This window comes from Sinohyriopsis cumingii, chromosome 18 (assembly GCF_028554795.1).
Source record: "Sinohyriopsis cumingii isolate HCF-2022 chromosome 18, ASM2855479v2, whole genome shotgun sequence".
NCBI classification, from domain to species: domain Eukaryota; kingdom Metazoa; phylum Mollusca; class Bivalvia; order Unionida; family Unionidae; genus Sinohyriopsis; species Sinohyriopsis cumingii.
The window spans coordinates 12160437-12184015 of NC_142978.1; positions in this window are offsets into that span (position 1 = coordinate 12160437).

The following is a 23579-nucleotide window of genomic DNA, read 5'->3' on the forward strand; positions in this document are numbered from 1 at the left end:
TAAGAGGAGGATGAGTTTCTGCATTTGTACTCAAGAAAATAGCCTACTTAAACGCAATGCACGCTAATTATACAATGATTATTGTATGCTAGTTATACAACGATTATTGTATGCTAATTATACAATGATTATTGTATGCTAATTATACAATGATTATTGTATGCTAGTTATACAACGATTATTGTATGCTAATTATACAACGATTATTGTATGCTAATTATACAATGATTATTGTATGCTAGTTATACAACGATTATTGTATGCTAATTATACAATGATTATTGTATGCTAATTATACAATGATTATTGTATGCTAGTTATACAACGATTATTGTATGCTAATTATACAACGATTATTGTATGCTAATTATACAATGATTATTGTATGCTAATTATACAATGATTATTGTATGCTAATTATACAACGATTATTGTATGCTAGTTATACAACGATTATTGTATGCTAATTGTACAACGATTATTGTATGCTAATTATACAATGATTATTGTATGCTAATTATACAATGAGTATTGTATGCTAGTTATACAACGATTATTGTATGCTAGTTATACAACGATTATTGTATGCTAATTATACAATGATTATTGTATGCTAATTATACAATGATTATTGTATGCTAGTTATACAACGATTATTGTATGCTAATTATACAACGATTATTGTATGCTAATTATACAATGATTATTGTATGCTAATTATACAATGATTATTGTATGCTAGTTATACAACGATTATTGTATGCTAATTATACAACGATTATTGTATGCTAATTATACAATGATTATTGTATGCTAGTTATACAACGATTATTGTATGCTAATTATACAATGATTATTGTATGCTAATTATACAATGATTATTGTATGCTAGTTATACAACGATTATTGTATGCTAATTGTACAACGATTATTGTATGCTAATTATACAATGATTATTGTATGCTAATTATACAACGATTATTGTATGCTAGTTATACAACGATTATTGTATGCTAGTTATACAACGATTATTGTATGCTAGTTATACAATGATTATTGTATGCTAATTATACAATGAGTATTGTATGCTAGTTATACAACGATTATTGTATGCTAATTATACAATGATTATTGTATGCTAGTTATACAACGATTATTGTATGCTAGTTATACAATGATTATTGTGTGCTAGTTATACAACGATTATTGCCGGTGATTTCAATACTTTCATGTTTACTGAACCAGATTTTGTTAAATACGACAATCACACATACCTTCAAGAAATAACTATATGGAATATGCCGACATCTATGGTCGACCACATAAGGATATTCATTATTCAACGGTAATATAACATCTAAGACACATAACTGAGTAACGGATCCTTCATGTAAGATTTTGATCACATAAAGTTTAGGTAAAGTTGCATGTATTCGTGGTAATTCGGTCCCAGCGAAACATTATAGTTCATCTGAATTGCCTGTTTGAAAACATTTATCATCTTGGAATCGTTACATATTTTCATTGTGTTTTCTATTGTTTTAATTATAACAGAAAAAATAAGGATTTATTCCAGACTATCGCTTGCAAAATCCCCATCGTTGTGCTATGCACGTCTTGACCTTCATTGTTTGTTAACTTTCCCTATTTTATATTGGTCTACTGAACGTAATATGTTTGGAATTTAGTAGACCAGAATCCAGTACACACAGGGGTAATACCAACTTGACAGAAATAAATCAAACGAAGCATCTGATTCATTTTGTAAATTCTCAAAGTTGTGCTAATCAGTGATGTCGCGTAATGGATTAACACAGTATTGATAGTGATTGTCGCTGACAATGGAATACGTAACCCTAAATACAAAACCGATCGAAAACAAGCACGCACAGTTACAAACAAACTATAAGAGGCAAAGTGGAGATATATGATGATTAAAACATATTATCATAGTCACGATACTGGGAGAGAGTTTTATATAAATCACAAATTTTACAATAGCGGAATTCTGGTTAAAGTGAAATCAGAACAGAGAGAGAAGATAATATGTAACAAAATAGTTGTATAGAAGTCACCATCGTGTTTCTAGCACCTATGTCTCCTTATCTTCAACTTGCAGCCTTATGAACGACTTCCGTCCAAATAAGATATCTATAAAATGTTCACTGTTTCTAGAGTGATAAGTAGACAACTTTTTGAAAATGAGAATATGTTGTCAGATAGTTACCTACCCGCTCTGCTACAAGGCTAGGAAATAGGTACCGGCAAGATTTGGTACTCTGAGGCTCTCATGGTCACCAAAAATCCGAAGTTTCCTGACGTTACGCTGCTAACGTTACCCACAGGACATGGTCACGAACGATAATGACTCCCTCCACAACATCATAAAGGTCGCATGCTGCGGACTTATTGTCCGTGTATATCTACAACATTATGCTGCGGACTTATTGTCCGTGTATATCTACAACATTATGAATGCACAGCTCAAAATAAATGTGTCACGTTCATGCAAACGCTTTGGTAAATTCCTTGCCCAATGTGCCAACTCTGATGTGTCACGTTCATGCAAACGCTTTGGTAAATTCCTTCCCCAATGTGCCAACTCTGTAAACATTGCAAATAAATCAACTACAGCAAGAAAGTCCTTGAGAAAATTATTATTTGGGGCATGATTCTGCATTGTTCCATCATGCGATAAAACATCTCAGTGCACGAAAATGCCAAAGACGAGGCTGGCTTTGGTCAGACGCCCTGGAAATGTATCAACTGCGATGGGAATAATTATGAATGTCTTTGGCGCTTGAACACGAACTTTGTGTATAAACTGATCATATATATTATTTGATGACTGTTTAAAGCAAATAATTAAAGCACAAACGAACATATAATGAACGTTCTTGCCAATTCATGCTGTCAAGAAACGTAAATAATATGATCGTCAACGTTTTTCAATTTCAAACCAAAGACAAAAATATCTGACTAAACGAAAACAATAATCAAGTAAATCCCCACATGGTCCTGAAAACATATCACCCAGCTGTCAAGTATCTGCCATCTAGAGATTACGATCCTTACTGAACCAAATTATATGTTATTCGAAAGGAAAGATATGATGGGAAATGCTGAGCATCTTTCTGTATATTTCTTTTGTTTTCTGTTGCGTTATTGTGGTGTCGGAGTATATTAGAATCAGGTGTATAATTTAACTGGTACATGCATAAAAGAAAGTTACTGACTGAGACTAAATACTGTATCTGCAATCTTTGAACGAGAAACATTAAAACGTACAGCATGGAATCCAACTGTAGTTGCAGTTTTCTGCATCGGTATTAAAATGTCTCAGAGGACAAGGAACAAAATCTTAGCCATCTAGCTTCTGGCGGCGGACAATAAAGCCAGGGAATACTTTACTACTTTACGCTTCAGATTAAACTGTCTCCTCCCATCCCACACACTCTCTCTCTGTCTCTGTCTCTCTGTCTCTCTGTCTCTCTCTGTCTCTCGCTCTATCTGTCTCTGTCTCTCTCTCTCTCTGTCTATCTCTCTCTCTCTCTCAAGTATATGAAATTGAAGGCGTTGAAACTGAAAATATATGCAGATGGTGTTTTGCCCACCTCTTGTCCCGAAGAATAATATGCATGGAGAGGGTTCCTGTAGATGTACACGATATTGCTTCAATGGTATTATCCAATCTTCCAGAAACAATCAGCCGACACTAATTTTCGTCCTTTATACAAATCGTTCTCTTAGTTATCCGATTACTGTGAGATCATTCACTAGTACGTTATGTGCACACAGACTGTATGAAACGCGAAGCTTGACTCCACTCCGTGCGATGTTAGAATGTCCAGTATAGACCGTGGACAGCTGTTGCCTCGGTTAGCATTTTAGTTACTTATGCCATCTTTCCATGACGTAGAATCTGAGTTGTCCCATAAAATAATATACCACTTGGCTAGTTCAACTAAGAGATGCTCCGCCATCAACATATCGAGCGCAGGTTGCACAACGTCGATGACAGAATTCCTTAGCAGAATTTGGTCACCGGAAGAAAAGAATGGTTCTAATTGCGACAGCGCCTACCAACCATTTTTTGAATTTGATGTGTACGTTCAAGTACAACAAGATGAAGAGACGAAGTTCTTCTTCCTTTAAATGTCTGCTAGTCATTTTCAACTACAAGCTCTCCACGAAAGACGAAAGGTTTACTTGGTAAATTGAACCGCAAAGGTATCGTCACCAGCTTAAAGACCTTCAACATTTGTTTAGTATCCTTCTTTTTGTCGCTCTGTATAGGTTGTACTGCTCACTAAATACTGAAACACGGTCTGCACTAGATAATGCTTCCTGTAGCAGAACATCGCGAATCGTACGCCTGCTGAAATGCTGATACCATGGGTATTTAGTCTGCGAGCCGACTCCTTGCAATTGGCTGTGGCACGATAAAGAAATGTTGCAATATTAGAACATTCATGGTCATTTATTATGTTGAGATTACAAATCTAAAAATCACGTAATCTGACAGATATACCCTTCAGCTCCATGGCTTGTACCAAGATCAATATTTATATTTATGTCAACCATTCAAATGAGACACATCCCAGTCATATCTGTTGCAAGACCTAACATAACTTGTAGACAGTGATATCAATGAGCCGAGCAAATAACCTCAAAGAAGACCATATATGTGGGTAATGCCTTGCTGTGTATTTATGAAACGGGGACCTCTTAAACGTTGCTCCAGACTGATCCTATTCATGTATATCATGTATATCTTGTATATTAAACGAGGAGAGGTTCGCAACATGACAATTTAAGCATTTAACCGAATACTGCCCAACGGCTGGTTGGCCGTCAGTATGTCCAAGAGGTAAACTCTTTCTCAGGAGGTATATCGAAGTCATTCGTTTGATTAGGCGGATACTCTTAATAGTTTTTGCTTTGAATAGTGAGGACAATTGTTTGATAAATAAAAGTTTAAAGATATCAGACCTAAAACACACAAGCCCTGCACTCTGATACACAGCGGATTTGCATGAATGATACAGCACTCCAATATCGGAGTCTGGAATCTGTACAAATCAGACAATCTGAAATGAGGGTGGATTCATGCAGTCGACTATGTGTGGTATATGTACACCAACATTCAAGAAAAGATAGTTGCGATGAAAGAAGAAAATGTGTTATATGACTTGTTTAGCTCCAGTGGAGTGACCACATACGTTGTTTAGTTTGTGCGAACATAATGCGGTATGTGAATGTCTTCTCCACAGCAGGTAATCGTCCGTACCTTGAAGCTAATTGGGTTTGTCACTATGATCTTATGCCAGATATACACTGTTATTTCACAGCAATGCGCCAGTCATCCATCTAGTCAAGCATAACCACCCGGACGTCCTCAATGCTATCTACACAAACGTAATTCAAGATAAATATGTGTTCGTCCGTAGTGCTCACAATCACTAGGATGCAGAAGAGTGTGATTGTTTACGTATTGAATACTTCTTTTTATAGTTCTCTAAAAGCAGATTATCGGTTAGGTCCCAAATTACAATCGGTCAGGTAACCGCCAGGTTACATAAGTTCCTTTATTTAAGAACCTGTCTAACCTGCGAAAGTTGAAAGGGCCGTGCGCATGATCTGATATTGAATTCGGAGACCCATTTTGAACTGTAGTTCCTTCAAAGTGAAGTCCCTGGCTAGATAGTAGGTTTCCCCTTTATCGCACTAGCCGTGTTGATGCACGTATTCTGGAAACTACTCATGTGGATTCTCGACACGGATTGTAAGTTGTCTGTCATGGTTGCCGTTGTAAACTAATCGTAAGCAGCTTATCAAGAGGTTTCTAAAACTATTTTTTATAGAGTGCAGATTTTAATTTCACATAATTGTACGTTGGATCAGAATGTTTGCCTGTTTTTCCAGGTATGTATTGTTTATAAACGCTATGGCAAATGTTGTGGTATGTTTGGATCAGAATTCCTCTCTTGCGATACCCCTTATCAATTCGTTGAGCGGGCTGCAAAGAAACTCTATTGCACTAGTGAACTTTAAAGAATCTCCACCGCTCTTGATGTTGCAGGCTATGATCGGGGCAAGAAAGAGAGTAGTTTTGGTGCGGTAGACTCCAGTGCACATCGTCTGTCACTGGTTGCACTATATTATTTTTATTGTAAATGGCGCATGCTTTTGTATACAAATATCAACTCTCTCTTATCACACCACTAGCCTGCAGATAGTCTTTTGGGCCTCAACATTTGTCTGTATAGTGGTACAAATGGCGAATGATGAAGTGTGTTTTGCTCCCTTATGTGGAGGTTTAGACACACCGCCAGCTGCTTGGTCATTGAAAGTCTCAGCAAGGCATGCAGTCCAAAGTGCGTCAAGGCCAGCATGGTAGCTCGTATGTTAATTGCCTGTGGTGTTGCTCAAACTTTATAGAAGTGGACAACTTTAATGCCGCACCAGAAAGTGTTCCATTTTGTCGCAAACACCAGAATGTAAAGCTAGCTTGGATCATTTAGAAGGCGGTGCCTTAAACGCATGTCGAGTGCTTTGAACTCTGAGCAAACTAGCCAATTATTAAGCATTCCTGGCTTCCATTGCCTGGTAGCTAAACATCTTTCTGATATTCGTTATGTTTGAGATTTTACTTGATTTCCTTTTCAAAACTAAAGTTCAGGAGAAATGTTGGCGCCCAGCCTTCCTCCTGAAAGTAAATGTTGTACCATTCAGAAGCACAATTCGGCAGACGCTGGAAAAGTTGAGCTCTTAGTTTATGAAAACCTGTTGAATCATCTTTGAAAAAAGGGCTTCAGTTGCCACCTGAGTGGTTCAAACAGCAAACCGCTCAATGTATATATCACATTTTATGAGGACAATAGTTACCCGTATAATGACCAAAGCAAATGAGCTTTCAATTGGCATGCTATTTCGAACAATAAACTATGATATATATCTTGTGGCTTTAGCGTTTAGATTCTTCTCACTAATGCAAATGTGATATCCGCTTTAAAATCTTTACCAAATTATTCTATTCTTTGCTCCCTACATGCAAACTATTTGTCCAACTCAGTAATCTTTTCGGTGGCGAGCACGATTATAACTTTGTTGAATAGGAGCGTCCTAAAAGTTGTAATACTTAGTTACGGCCAAATGGATCCAACTAGTTTAGAGACAAATTATCAAGGATGCAACTGGCTAGGCATTACTAGGGTCGACTAATGCCAAGGAGAGCAAGGAATTAAAAAAAACTACAATTCATCTGAGAACCGGGGCTTGAATCCTTCCCAACCATGTCATGTGTTTCCTGTATTAACCAGTCACGTTCACCGTATTCGTTGAGTTCCTTTATCTAAAATAGGCTTTGTTACTAGACGGAACGGTGACTAGAATAGCATAGATGTCTACGTCAGTTACTTTGTTCTTTAGAAAAGGCGGCCACCATTAGAAGCGCTGCTGGGGTCACGTAGATGCTATAATCGCAAATTATACTAAAGTTGCATTCACAAGCTGCAAATATGACATTCGAGCAGTATATACCAAACGGTCGCGGTTCCTTTAGATGGATATACCCTCGAAATCATCCATTTCTGTATTTTTATAATTTTATTGTATGTTGTGCCTTCTTATAGACTGACGATGCTTGATCCTCTCTGATGCTGTCGTTGTTGTTGTTTTACTGTGGGCCAAGGGTACCGGATTTAAATCCTCAGTAACGGCTATATAATGTCTCGTCTTTCTCGTTATATATGATGGGCTCAAAATATGCTAGCAAGTAAAAGTGTTCGACCTATTTGACGATCTTACTATATTGTTAACAGTCTGTAAATAAATTTTGCCACAATAAATTTTGAAGAGAAAAAATCCTAGTGAGACAAGGTTTTAACTTTATGAATCTAGAAGAAACTTCCGATCATCTCTGAAAGATATATATGTCAAAATTATCAATTTTTATATCACTATCGGATCCATGTATAGGTCTTGCACTAGTTTAGAAATGTCTTCATCAAGATGATGGTTTGTGTAGTTCTTTTAGAAAGTTCCACATTGTCCGGATTAGTAAATTCCGTGGGTGAGTCAGTCTTATCTCCACAAAAGGTTCATAGTATAGCAAGTGCTCTTCACCTGTGAGCGACAGCATATAATATGAAAGAGAAAGGTTAAAAAGCGACTAAGATAGAATGTCTCTTTAGAAAAAGCGTTAGTCACTTATTAAACCTTTCAACTACTCGATTAACTAACATATTACCAGGTAAATGGTATGCATGTATGACTAATTTAAAGCAATACTAGAATACCGCTTAAGCACTGAAAAGTGCAATGTTCCATCTGTATTTGTTTGACTTGATTTCGCATATTTGAAAAGGGTTTGTAATTCGTTTTTCTTTTGCATGCACTTAATAGAAGACCTATTTACCGGGTGTTCAGCCAGTATGGTTGGTCACATGAAAGAGCATACAAAGTTCCATCCTTAAGAGAGAAGGTGTGCCTGATAGAGAAAATAAAGAGCCTAGTTCATTCTACGAAGGTGACGTAGCTGCAACTCACAGACTTCTTTTCAATACTTTTAAGAAGTTAAATTATGTCTGTATATTTTTCTTGATGTCACCATCTATCATAGCAGCTACATTTTTCACGATATGTTCTTTGAGGAATGAAATCAATATAGAATTCATCCGCATTCTCAGTACCAAGTGGGAATATCTGCATGAAGACCTATACTTTGTGCCGTGCACGTAAGGCCTTGAAATGAAATTTGCTGGGCAACACTGATCATAGACCAATTGATCTTAATACATCATGTAGTAGAGATATTGTCGACTTCACCCAGTCGCTAGTTGTGTTAACAGTCCTCGTGAGCTAGAGAGCTCGAGCCATCATCATGGGTAACGGTATTTTGGCTGCAGTACAACGTCATTGCATATATCCTTTTGTAGCGAAAGTTTTGTCTTTGATGGTATCTGAGACTCTTTATCTGATAGTTTCGAAATATGCATTTCTGTCCTTTTAAATGCCACCAAATAATAACTTCATTATCACGCACAACTGTTAACGTTAAATTTGAGATAGTGGTTTTTAATTTCTAATCTAATAATTTCTTCGTCTCGCACTTAAAAATGTTTGACTGTATTGACGATGTCCTTTTTTAAGTCATTCACTCTTGCAGCAAGAATGTATCGTTCCGCCTTACACACTGATGTCATTAATTTGTTAGAAGTAAATTCACCTTACCTAATGCAAACTGGCTTTAATTACTCTCATTATTATGTTTTTCTTCAGAAATATTTTCTATATCTCTAAAGTATAACCGTTTTAAAGCAATCACGAACAATGGCAATCTCTAGCACATTTTACCGCACTCATCTCTTGTTTTTCTTGGTTTTTTTGTGGGTTTTTTCTCGAAACAAACCTAAATGATTTGAAGCCTTACTGCTCTGGCATATACCATGAGAACATATATTATTTTCTAAGGGATCGTTTTAACAACGTGTCGATGTGGATTTTGTTTAGGGTGTCGATTGAGGTCATCGACAAATTGATTAATGCTGCAATTGGTCATAGAGTGTATATCAATGTACATATAATGGCATTAGTCGTCAGAAGAACTGCACAGACTGTAGTTATTATGTTCAAATATTCAACAAGTTGGCTTGGATACGATTAATGTCTGTAGCTATCGATGCTTCATTTTTACCCATTCTGATAATGAGCAAGGAAATGAGACTAGAATTAGTAGCCTTAGCTTGTGGCATGTTTTATTGTCTAATGCGCTATTATTTTCATCCACAATGTCTAGTCAAAACGAATTGCAGCTATTTTCAGCGAACACTTTAATCAAGCCCTGGAAAATGCTTGCAAAAGCGGGGAAGAGACAAAAGCATACACAGAAACCTAATTAGATCTCATAAAGACGTTCAGAAAAAATAAAACAAAGAAGAACAGGATCAGTCAAAAACTTTGATGTATTCATTACGAATTAATATTAGGATAAAAAGATTCACCAAAATTTCTCCGAGTGTTCCAGGCTAGATCTCCATATGTTTACCTTGCCACTCCCGATACTGGCTATGTGGGTATCGTAATGGATTGAATTTCCTCTGGTGTCGTCTTTGACTATATCCTTCCCCATCAAAGTTAAAATAAAAAACACAAACAAAAACTTGCATGGATAAATAATTACAATCACTTTTACTTGAAAGTAAAAGTTCTCAAAGTTGTAACACCAATTCAGTGGACGTGTCCAAGCCACTCCCATTAATAAATTCATGCATTCACTGATCAGCGAATTGGAATTATGGCTGAATAACAAACTGGTCAGCAACGGACTCGACCACATTGTTTTCAAAGGTAAAGTATCCAAACGTTTACTCATTGGCATTGACAGCGATGCGGTCCTCAACGTTTCGAGTTACAGCATTTGAACGTGTCAAATAAGATATAAATCACTCGTGATTATCAGACGTTGTGTACTAGAACCTTTAACATACCTTTGACCAAAATAATTAATTCTGATCGTACTGGACAATTGTTGTAGTCATCTGGCGGCTAGGTACCAACAGTAGTCACAGTATATAGTACGACGGTTTTGCACAAGGATGTGCTTTATGAGTATTTAATTTCCCTCAAAACCAAGACATCGACGAAGGACATTTCCTTCCTATAGACTAACTTTGTTGGGAATATCAGTTCGCAGTAGCTCTGGCCATCATGGTAAATGTCATATTGTATGGATAATTTGGCAATGCTCTGGTAATGGAACAGTTTGAGAGACATGATCATAGACTGAAATAAAAGATGGACTACAGCGAACTTATATGCAATGAGGATGGGGTTTTTCATGCAGAACACGAAGAAGAGACACTGATGATATAGTTGAGAAACATTTAGTCTCCTCTTTTGCTCAGGTCTTGGCTGAAACTAATACAGGTCTAACCTGAGAACATTGCTATGGATGTCAAATCGAACATACTATTCAGAAAATTCACGACAAATATTTCATAATGATGATACAAGATAAAAAGCAAGTAGAGTATCTAGAAGAGGCACAAGCCCCCATTTCTGGAGAGAAGAATTTGAAGAAGTGGCATAATGCCTTACTTCAACTGACGTTTCTTCCACCAGAGTATATAGATTTTCTGTGGTTAATAGACACAATCTTTCAAGAAAAAGTTCAGGTGTGAACTGATGATTTATAATTACCTGTTTTGAAAGCACAAGAGAATCTATACACGAGATTTCCATTAACTTTTGAATTAAAGTTTGTACAGAGCTTCTTAGAATCCCGTGGTGTTTCGTAACGAACGAAATTCCCATTGCAAACCTAAAGACTTTAAAGCCTGTGGTATGAGCACAGACGACAGTCATATAACAGGAATCCATTGGTTAGTTTTCTACCTTCTCAACGGACTTAGAGTGGAATATCATGATTCATATGGATTACCTCCTCTTGACCATCGCATAATTAACTTTATCAGAAGAAAAGTGTTATAGACGTGATTCGATAATGTGAAATTTAAACGATCAGATTCTGTGTTGTCTGGAAAATATTGCAGACTTGACTATACGTTAAAATATTTTGTGACAAGTGTTGTTAGTGAGGGTTCAATATAGAATGATATAGTAGAATGATTTTATTTTGAAGATTATGGTTATCTCTTTTCCTTAGCTAAGAAAATAAGTGTGAAACGATGGCAAAATGACAGTGAAATCTAATAATTATATTTGTTAGGTTTAGTAGTAGAGTGTTTGCCAAGCTCTCTACTACTAAAACTAACAAATATAATTATTAGATTTTTAAAAATACAACACACCCAGCTACAGCATGGGAAGCACTATACCTTTACTGGTTCGGCTTCACTCTGAGAAACCGACCATAAATATATAAAAATAATACATTAACCAAAAAATTAAAAGTACCACGAAAATTCAAATATAGTAAAGAAATACTTTTAAAGTGCAGGGATTAAACGGAACTATTGAAACTAGAAGTTAGCGAAAGTTATGCATGGATTAGAGAGGAAGTAACGAAATATATAAAATGTAGAGTAGAGCAGGAAAACTGAGGTAAAACTGGACCAAAACTTGGAAAAAGTGGGGAAAAGTAAGACCTTTAAAAACACAAAGTATCATTTTTAAATATTTACACAACGCCTGGCTTACAGGCGAAGAAGCAATAAAACGTCGTATGATCAGGAAAATGCCAAAATGTCCGCTATTTAAAAAGGCCAATTTCACCAAACTACATACGATGGCCCAATGCGACAAAAACAAAAATAATAGGATCAGGGTAAGAATGGAAATTTGTAAGAAATACAAGTATCATATAAATATTTTATATTTAGATGTGGATTATTATAACAAAACTGTTTTAAAAATAATAGACTACATAATAACAACTATAATATCCTGCGGAGAAGTGATTAAGTTTTTTAAATAAGAAAACCAAATAGAAAGAAAAACACCATATCTACGATCTCGGGGGGGGGGGGGGGCGGGGGAGGGTTTTGGTAGTACTGTTAGCGGTAACGCAGATGCGAGCCGAACCTTGCCTTAATAATTAATAACATTTAAAGAAGAACAAGTTTAACAATACTAACTAAACTATCACATAAATACAAGTTATAACTTTTGGAACTTTGAACTACACTTTCAATAAAGGAGAGAGCTACACTTCTCTAAAGGTGACACATTCAGAAAATAAAGGAAAATTCGGAACCTTTATCGAACAAGCCTCTCATTCAATAAAAATAGAGAGATTATGACATATATGACAACTCACTCAAAACAATACGTTTCTTTTATAAAAAATAAATATCGCCGTTTTCTCTATCACATTTTGAAAACTCAGTCGAAATATTTAATGAAATAAATATCCTATTAATGCAAGAGAGGACAACTCGGGAAAGTCGACAATAAAGGCCGTCCCAACATATAAACATATCGCACACATACACATAGCATATACATATAGCAAACATGGGACTTAGGAATCTCTGGCAAAGATCATCAAACACATAAGGTAAGGAATTTCAACATCGGGGATACAGCCCAGTGTCGGATGAATAACCCTTTAGATAACACTAGGGGATAAATACCATATATATATATATATATATATATATATATATATATATATATATATATATATATATATATATATATATATACTGCACGAGGGACTAAAGATTACAATGCTAAAATGGGATAGAAGACTTTTCCCTCTGCTTTAAAAAGTGAAGACGATGTGCTGTGGCAAACGCTGTGGTGATATAGCCATCCTCTCAGAAATGAATACCCAAGACATCACATCTGAACAAAACGGCCTTTTCAGAGCCTAGAACACGGCGAGCAAAGAGAGATACTAATCATTTTGCCAATACATTTGTATTTGTATGTTCTTATGCATGTTTGCGTTTGCGTGCATGGTTGCGTTTTCCTACCAAATAATTTAAAACCCATTTCGTTATTTAAATAAAAGCTGTGTTTGTTGGATTAATGTCTTTGCTTGGTTTAGTGTGTGTTTGTGTTTACATGGCAGTGTATTTATAAATATCCATTAACCCTTGTGTTCGTTTTATTGTATAGATATGTGTGTGTCTGTTTGGATATTAATTAGAAAAAGTTTCTGGATCGTATATGTCGTGAATGTTTGAATAGTAATCACAAGAACAGGTGCTTTAGTGTGTGTGTGTGTGTGTGTGTGTGTGTGTGTGATCTGGATTCTTAACGAAGCTTTAACAATTGTTCAGTCATATCGCTCCGATGTCTACAGTGTGGTAGTTAATAGTGATGTCTAGCAATGGGACATCCTGCCGCAGGCATGTAGCATAATGTCCCACCCAGTCACATTATTCTGACACGATGTCGACTATTCCTAACAATAACCTCTTAATGCTGTGCGCCAAGCTAGCAACTGTTAGTACCATTTTTGTCAGTCTTTGGTATGACTCGTACTGGGAACTGACCCACGACCTCCCGCATCCGAGGCGAACGCACTAATCAATAGGCCGCCCGAGCAGTGCACAACTTTGAGGGTTTACAAAATGATTGCATAACTTCAAACGGAGTTAGATACTTCCTTGGATTTTCCCTGTCAAATCGGTGCTACGTGTGTATGCATTGAGTTCTCGCTTAATAAGTTTCAAACATATAAACGTTTGGACACAAATAACGACAAGACATGTGGATAGAACAACGTGGAAGATTTTACAAAGGCATAGGCCTGAAGAAATACGCATCTTCTGGTCTTTTTTGATCAAGCGAAAATAGATTGAGCATATGTGTACATTTCAAAACGATGTTTTACAATACGTGTGTTGGCTAAACTATAATATATTGCTGAAGCCGATTTACTATAAATATCTGCAAATTTCTCTTAACCTTTAGATTTTAGCTGATCAACATCTTTCATTAATGTTACTCAACCCAGTTATTTTACTCGAACGTTAAATAATTTGACCAGAATAATATATCTCCCATGCGTCTTGCAAGCCCGACCTTGTAAGACTTTATATTCTATAAAATTATATTTTATGAAGAGCTATAGAACCATATTTGATCCGATCTGGTTCAGCTTTGAAATTAACCGCAAGTTTTGTTCTCTTTGAGTTAATGAAGTAACGTTTTGCTTTCAATCTTAGAGAGTAGATTTTCTAACCTATGAATTATATTTGTGTGTTATACAATTGAGTTTAGTCCATACAATTTCTGAGGGTCAAGAACGTTGAACTATAAATTAAATAAACAAACTTCATTTATTACAAAGGTGGTAAATCCAACGCATTGTCTATTTTTTCTGTTCAGAATCTATATTGTCTTTTATATATTCTTTGATTTTGTTTTCATTTTTGAGAACATGCTACAAGCTCCAGATCAGAATGAAGCAAGGCTTCTGTGAAATTATAGAATCAAGGCCTCTGTGAAATTGCACTCTTGTTGTAACAACATCATCATAAAGAACAGTGGCTGTGATTGGAGAGACGACTTAACTAACACGATGTTTGTTTTACATATGACATATATGCTCATTTTCCCCCGTTAACTTTACCTTGTAAGAATTGTGCAGTATTTATTCCATACTGAACAGCTCTTTATTGCACGAAACGTGGTCTAAATGTCCTATCGTATATCAGGAATTACGTTGATTGTAAATGATGTCGGCTTATGCAGTAGGCACTCTATGTTTTGGTTTAATATATTTGTTTGTGGATGAACTAAAGAAGCTGACTCTACTATAATAAAGTACAGATGATATAGTGAACGATGTGGATGAGTCAATTGAGTCACAAAAGTACAGATGATATAGTGAAAGATGTGGATGAGTTAACTGAGTCACAAAAGTACAGATGATATAGCGAACGATGTGGATGAGTTAACTGTGTCACAAAAGTACATATGATACAGCGAACGATGTGGATGAGTTAACTGAGTCACAAAAGTACAGATGATATAGCGAACGATGTGGATGAGTTAACTGTCACAAAAGTACAGATGATAACAGTGAACGATGTGGATGAGTTAACTGAGTCACAAAAGTACAGATGATACAGTGAACGATGTGCATGGGTTAACTGAGTCACAAAAGTACAGATGATATAGTGAACGATGGATGAGTTAACTGTGTCACAAAAGTACAGATGATATAGTGAACGATGTGGATGAGTTAACTGTGTCACAAAAGAACAGATGATACAGTGAACGATGTGCATGAGTTAACTGAGTCACAAAAGTACAGATGATACAGCGAACGATGTGGATGAGTTAACTGTGTCACAAAAGTACAGATGATACAGTGAACGCTGTGGATGCGTTAACTGAGTCACAAAAGTACAGATGATATAGTGAACGATGTGGATGAGTTAACTGTGTCACAAAAGTACAGATGATACAGTGAACGCTGTGGATGAGTTAACTGAGTCACAAAAGTACAGATGATATAGTGAACGATGTGGATGAGTTAACTGTGTAACAAAAGTACAGATGATACAGCGAACGATGTGGATGACTTAACTGTGTCACAAAATTAGAGATGATACAGCGAACGATGTGGATGAGTTAACTGAGTCACAAAAGTACAGATGATATAGTGAACGATGTGGATGAGTTAACTGTCACAAAAGTACAGATGATAACAGTGAACGATGTGCATGGGTTAACTGAATCACAACAGTACAGATGATATAGTGAACGATGGATGAGTTAACTGTGTCACAAAGGTACAGATGATATAGTGAACGATGTGGATGAGTTAACTGTGTAACAAAAGTACATATGATACAGTGAACGATGTGCATGAGTTAACTGAGTCACAAAAGTACAGATGATACAGTGAACGATGTGGATGTTTTAACTGAGTCACAAAAGTACAGATGATACAGTGAACGATGTGGATGAGGTAACTGAGTCACAAAAGTACAGATGATACAGTGAACGATGTGGGTGAGTTAACTGTGTCACTAATGTAACGTTCAAACAAACAAATGAATGATTGTGATATTCACAATGTCCACAAGAAACGTGAAAGATGCACTATTACAAATACCATTTTATAAGTCAAAATTCTAAATTCGAGAATACAAATGCAACTCAAGGCTTTGGTAGAAATGAAGTGGCATCAGAGCCAAGAATCCAAGGATACGAATAGTTCTTATTTCAGTTGGCTGAATAGACTGTCACACACCACCTGCTTTGCATGTTTCCACATTAACTTCTTTGATCCAGTGTTTAAGTTAGTGATAGAAGCCAATCAGGTCATTACATATCTGGAATACCTACAAAGAAGAATTCAAATGACAATGCATAAATATGTCATCTTTAGCTGGTAAAAGGAATGGCATACCATATTCTTATATTCTGGTATCTTGAAGTTTCTCGGAACGGTACTTTCTTATTTAGCTCTGCAAATCCAAATTACATGAGCTATGTCATGTGTTCTAAACCTTGATTACACACTGCGACATTACTACTGTAATATCAACTACATTTCCAAATGCAATTAAATTCTCCTTACTGAACGCATTCAAAATGAAATTAACGGTATATTCCATAACGTAGTTTTTATAAATTTTAATAAATTTAAAAATTTTAATTGAAAGAGTTCATAGTTTTGTCCATGATAACTCCAAGCAGTCAATAACAGAACCGAAACACACATTCAGCCCATTCAAGACGAGTCATTCCTGCTCAAATTGCATGTACTTGTACATACATACATACATATATATATATATATATATATATATATATATATATATATATATATATATATATATATATATATATATGCAAGTAATGAAGTTAAGCTATATGATACAAATACCTGTGTACTATGATATGTTGTTATGAATTTTGGTCCTAATCTAAGTACAAGTAAAGACCGAAAACCAACATGTTTTGTCAAATTCAACAAAATATTGATTACCCATAAATACAAATTGAAACTTACAAAAGAGCTACGTTATTGTGAATTAAATCCGAAACCGGCCGAATAGTTATCTCTCTAATCCAAATATACTGAATGCCAGTGGTTATCCAAAATGAAATTCAATATTGTGTGCTTCTGGTCTCGACCTTGCTAATATGCCAATTACCTGCAATGTGATGATGAGCTAACAGTCGTTTGATGTGTCATAGTAATATAATTCAAAATGTCCTTGCCTCAATTCACTATGACTCCAAATATATGTCCCAGTCAAAAAATATTATTGAGCACTTTGTATTTCTATTGAGAAAAAAAATTGAATAAACAAATCTATCCAAGTGAAAAACTGAAAACAGCAATAAGACATTATGTTTCAGATGTAGTTTTATTGATTGTTAGATAGATGAACAAGATTTTACACCCGTCCAATTGACCAAGCTCATAATTAATATACGTATTACTACCTCTACCAACACCATAATGCTACCTCAACAATTTCCCATTCCTTGACCACTTCAGTACCCCAGTATCTATTAAACGTTCTTACCAGGTCTGTATTTATTTCTCTAATGCAACTATTACCGCCTTTCAATAACTGCTTTTAACGTCACTAACATCTCAATTACCCTAATATTGCGTCAAATACCACTAAAGCTCCAATAAAACTTATCCTGCTAATACTACTAAACTTCCTATATGGCATTTACTTTTTCTGACAGCACTAAAGTTACAATAACCCTAGTGCTGCTAAGACCACAACCACTGTACATTGTACGAGATACAATTACGTTATTGTCATGTAAGTGATATGAAGATGAATCTAAAGCGTTTTAATATAGGTCACTTAAATGCATACGATGCAAGTGGAATATGAAATAATCAGATTACAGTGATGCTTTCTTTCAAAGAGAATCATAGGCACATGTTAAAACTCAACACAGCACAGCTAAATGATCATCTTAATGCGAATCTAGGTCTCTCTTAGGTTTACAATTACTAGTTTTCGGGGGCCGGAAAGGCATCGTGTTTCAAAGGTCAAAAGGTTGATACATAAATTGTTACGATAAATGATAGTATTGCAAACTTCGCAAAGCCTATTGAACATAAGGAGACATAGCAATTGAAACGTACATGTGACTTGTATGCAAATATTTGTATCTAGAATAGATACTTTTATCCATAGAACAAGTCAATGCAGTCAAACAAAAGGGTCCTGGTTGAGTACTTCTAGTCGAGAGTTTGCACTATCCAGCCACCGTAGTGTACATTATTTTAGTTCCAATGTTTCGTTTATGCAATGATAAGGGTAGCAAGTGCAAGTTCCCCAGATTATCAATCCACAGGCAGAAAGTGAATGGGTTGGGGGGGTGGGGGACCAGAAGAACGTGAACTTGACTGCTGAAAACAATGGATTGCTAATTGTTTCTTGAAACAAAAGGCTCTACAAACATCTGTATTAAAACTGCATGTCACGGAAAACCTTGTTGTCTAGGTACCCTGTACAAACGGAAAACGGGATCAGATATGCCTGAAAATTATGACATCAAGACCTTGCTTTCTTTTGTACAGGATACAGAATTGACAAGCTAAGTCATGCGGAGAAGATGGTGTTTAAGGTTATAACATCATTTACTCACATGGATAAAAATTATACAACATTTATATCTGCCGAATAGCCATAGAACAGAGTGATGTTCTAAATATTCGTGTATCAATCAAGTGTGTGTGTGTGTGTGTGTGTGTGTGTGTGTGTGTGTGTGTGTGTGTGTATGTGTGTGTGTGTATGTGTGTGTGTGTGTACGTGCGTGCGTGTGTAAACCGCCACAAAACTTGGGAAATAAATTGCAAACAATACATCTTCATTTTCAGGAAAAAGAGGACACGCGCCCATATTTTTCACGAAAAAAAGATACAAAAATCCCCTAAAATGGTTTCGTTTCAATCATAACAGAGAACAATATAAAGTAATATTTCAGACTGATACAGTATCTTTATTTTATCACTGAGCGTCTTGGTGTTGTAATGGAACTTCAACTAGTTTGATGTTTTAAATTCGATTTACTAATAACGTCTTTTCTCAATTCAGAGCCACTGCTAACTCGAGTGTTCTAAGTTTTGTTTTACTTCTCACGTATCAATTAGGATATTTAAAATAAACAGGAGAGAAATGTAAACTGCCTGGCCGCATTATTGCTTCTTCAGACTGAATTTAGATCATTGTTTGTCATTAAAGCGATTGGTTTGTAAGAAAGCAAAGTTAACAAATAAATCACATAAAGAAAATTACGTCATGGTGTGCATCGTTCCGAAAACTTCCAACTGCAAATTTATAACTGTCTTAAATGCATAATTAGAATCGAAACTTGACATATTACAAGATAAATACAACTGGATCTTGCGGTGCATATGCCCCGACGGACAACAATAACAGCAGTGCATATATAAAGAAACAGAGACAAACATATATATATATATATATATATATATATATATATATATATATATATATATATATATATATTAAGAAAACTAAAAATGTTGGTGTCTGTTTCTTTATATATATATATATATATATATATATATATATATATATATATATATATATATATATATATATATATATATATATATATATATATATATATATATATATATATATATTATAATAATAATTATAAACTGTCTAAACATTTTAAAAGTATTTACTGTATGTAGAATGCAGTCAAAATATTTTGTAAGTTAAATACACATATCCTTCATTATGGCCATTATTTTGAACTAATGCACAATTGTTTAAAATGTAAGTAGTGAAGGGGGACACTTTACGTACAATGGGAATTAGCATTAAAAACACCCTTGGGACACTTTACGTACAATGGAAATTTAACATGGAGAAAAATCGTGGGACACTTTACGTACAAGGGGAATTAACATGGGAATAAATCGTGGGACACTTTACGTACAAGGGAATTTAACATGGGAATAAATTGTGGGATACTATACGTACAAGGGGAATTTAACATGGGATTTTTTTTTTTAAAAAAAAGTTTTTTTAAAATTTAAATTTAAATTTAAATTTAAAAAAGGGGTAGGCAATTCAAAACACTATCTCTTTTCGAGAAATATGGCTGGCCCTGAAAAGGGCCTTTGGGTTTTCTTCTTCTTCTAATTTCTTCTTTTCCTCCACCAATTTCTTATTTTATCTCCTACACTCTTCTTCTCTTTCTTTTTTTTCTTCTCCTCTTCTTTCTTCTTCTCTTCCTCCTCTTCTTTCTTCCTCTTTTCATTTTCTTCTTCTTTTTCAATTTTTTCATTCCATTCTCTCATCCTTATCCTTTCCTCTTCATCCTCCTTTTCCTCCTTTATTTCTTTCAACAGATCACTAATGATTACCTTCATTTTTCGTAAATTGTTTATCTCCATCTTCACTCTATGGGGACTATATGAGTAGTGATCCTCGTTTAGGTTAACCAACATTTGCTCAAACATTCCTAAATTGTCCATGACGTTTTGCAATTTTTCCATTTTGTTAAGGTGGTTTGAAGCCATCTTCTTTTTTTATTCTTTGCAGAATGGTTTGAACCACGAATACTGTGGGTTCTTATACAAAAAGCGCGGACGTGATGGAAAACATCCCCTAAAAACATAAAATTGATCTTACCTAGATCATGACCAACAACGTGCGAACGTGAAGGAAAACATCCCCACTTTTCTCATTTCATATAATCAAGCCCAAACTATACTCTCCACATACTCTAAGAAACAATAAACAAACCCATAATCTACTATTCACACTAACTTACTTCATCATTTACAAACACAAACACACAAACACTTACACTTCCACTATTAATAAAGAGTTAGTGTTTATATTCACACTACTCTACCTACACACATTGGCAAATCGATCGTTATTTCTTTTCTAGAGTATTGGGTAGCCCTGAAAAGGGCTGTTTTGTTTGGAACTTCATGGGCACCTGGTTAATGGTGGCACCTTCCAGGCCTGGCGCCACATACGCATCTTATCCCCCAGTTACTTTTTACCTTTTTGGGGGAGAGAGCAGAGGCAGGATATGTCGCTTCAGAATCCCAATTTTCACTCTCTGGGATTCTGAAATTTTTTCTTCTCTCCTTTTCCTCCTCCTCTTCTTTATATCTTCTTTCCTCCTCTTCTTTTTTTCTTCTTTCCTCCTCTCTTATCCTTCCCTCCTCGACAATGGCTTCAGCGGCCAGTTCATTTAATATGCGCCTGGCATATTCCAGATGCACATGAAGTTCCAACAGTTTCTCCAGTCTCGTGTTCATTTTTGGTGTTGATCAATCAACAAGGGTAGCTGGACTGCCCAACGAGTTTCAATTTATACTGAAAGCGCGAACGTAAAGGAAAACATCCCCCCTAAAAACATAAAATTCATCTTACCTAGATCATTAACCAGAACAACGCGCGGACCTAAAAGAAACACTCGCTCACTTTTTTATGCTACCCATCACTTCAATAGACTATCCACATACGCAAAGCAATCCAATCTAACCCCAAATATACACCTCAAGCAACCCCAAAAAAAAAAACAAACATCATTTTAATCTACTATCCACACCAACCTACTTTATCACTTACAAACACAATCACACAAACACATACCCTCACATTTTTTAAGAAAGAGTTAGTGTTTATTTTCACACTACTCTACCTACACACTGGCAAATCGATCGTTATTTCTTTTCTAGAGTATTGGGTAGCCCTGAAAAGGGCTGTTTTTTTGTTTTTTGCTATGGCATTCTTTTTTAGTTTCTAAGAATGCGATGTCCTCTGAGGATAGACTTTCTGGCGATAGGTCTGCTTCTTCGGAAAGAGAAGAAGAACTCTTTGGTGTCGATACGGCAATCGACAAAGCCTCTGTCAGCTTCAGGTTGCTGCTGCTGTTGTTGCTGCTGTTGCTGCTGTTGCTGCTGTCTCTGAAGTCTGTACTTCTCTGTCCATTCTTCTTTCTCCCTGTTCATTTCTTCTCGGAAGAGCTCTTCTATCAGGTCTTCAGTGATTTTTAACATTCTCACATTCTCTATTTCTTCTGGCTTCGGTATCAGACTGTGTCTGACCCTATGCAAATTCACGTAGGCTTCGTTGAGCTTAGCTAGTTTGGAGCACATCTTCTTAGGAGGATGAGTCGACAGTGGATGGCTAGACTGGGAACAACTCGGTTCTTAAAGTTAAAGCGCGGACGTGAAGGAAAACATCCCCCACACGGTTTTCGAGCCGCAACGTTCATGAGAGGGATAGTAAGAAATGAAAGAGCATCAATCCAACATTCTTATAGCTAAACAAACCACAAAGGCATTTTTTTCAAAACACAACATTTTTTATTCAAAAATCACTTAACACTAACTAACAACAACTCTAACAATAATCCAACATTATAACATCAAACAATTTTTTTCAAATTACAAACATTTTTTTCTTCAAATACAATCTACTTTAAACAAGGCTGACAACGTTGTGAATGAAATTGTGATTTCCACTGTTGGAAATCATTAGGCCATTGATGGACACTACGTTTCCTAGCTTGAGACAAAAGATAAGCATAATGGTCACAAAACCATCGATCTACTTTCACATCGTTTCTAGCAGAAGAACGAGGATCGAAATGAGTCACTAAATGTTCTAAGGAATAGCCCAGGCTGCGATGATGCAGAAAATACACACAATATTGTCCACACACCAAGGAATCTGTGCCTTGTAATTTCACGTTATTGAATCGGGTGGTTTGAGCATTTCTTCTCATAAAGTCAATGATATCGTCTTCCAAAGGGGGCAATCCATACGAATCGAAATATTCCACATAGCCTTCTTGAGGAAAGTAGACGGCTACCCAGTGGGTTCCTGGGAGATGACTCTCGTCCGTGTTGATCACGTAAGCTTGATGGTCTTTAGGTTTGCGATGAGGGAGTTCATCTTTAGCACAGACGACGGGATTCCAAGAAGACGTATACGAACTGTGGTTCAAAAGGTAATAAAGTTCCCAGGTATCCATTGTTTTGTGTTTGTTTTCTTCTTCTTCTTCACAGGTAATAATACGTCGTCAATTCGATCCTGACTTTTTGCTTGAAAATGTCTGACGAATAAACGGTTATTCGTTCTGTTTCCTCACTCTGATTCAGG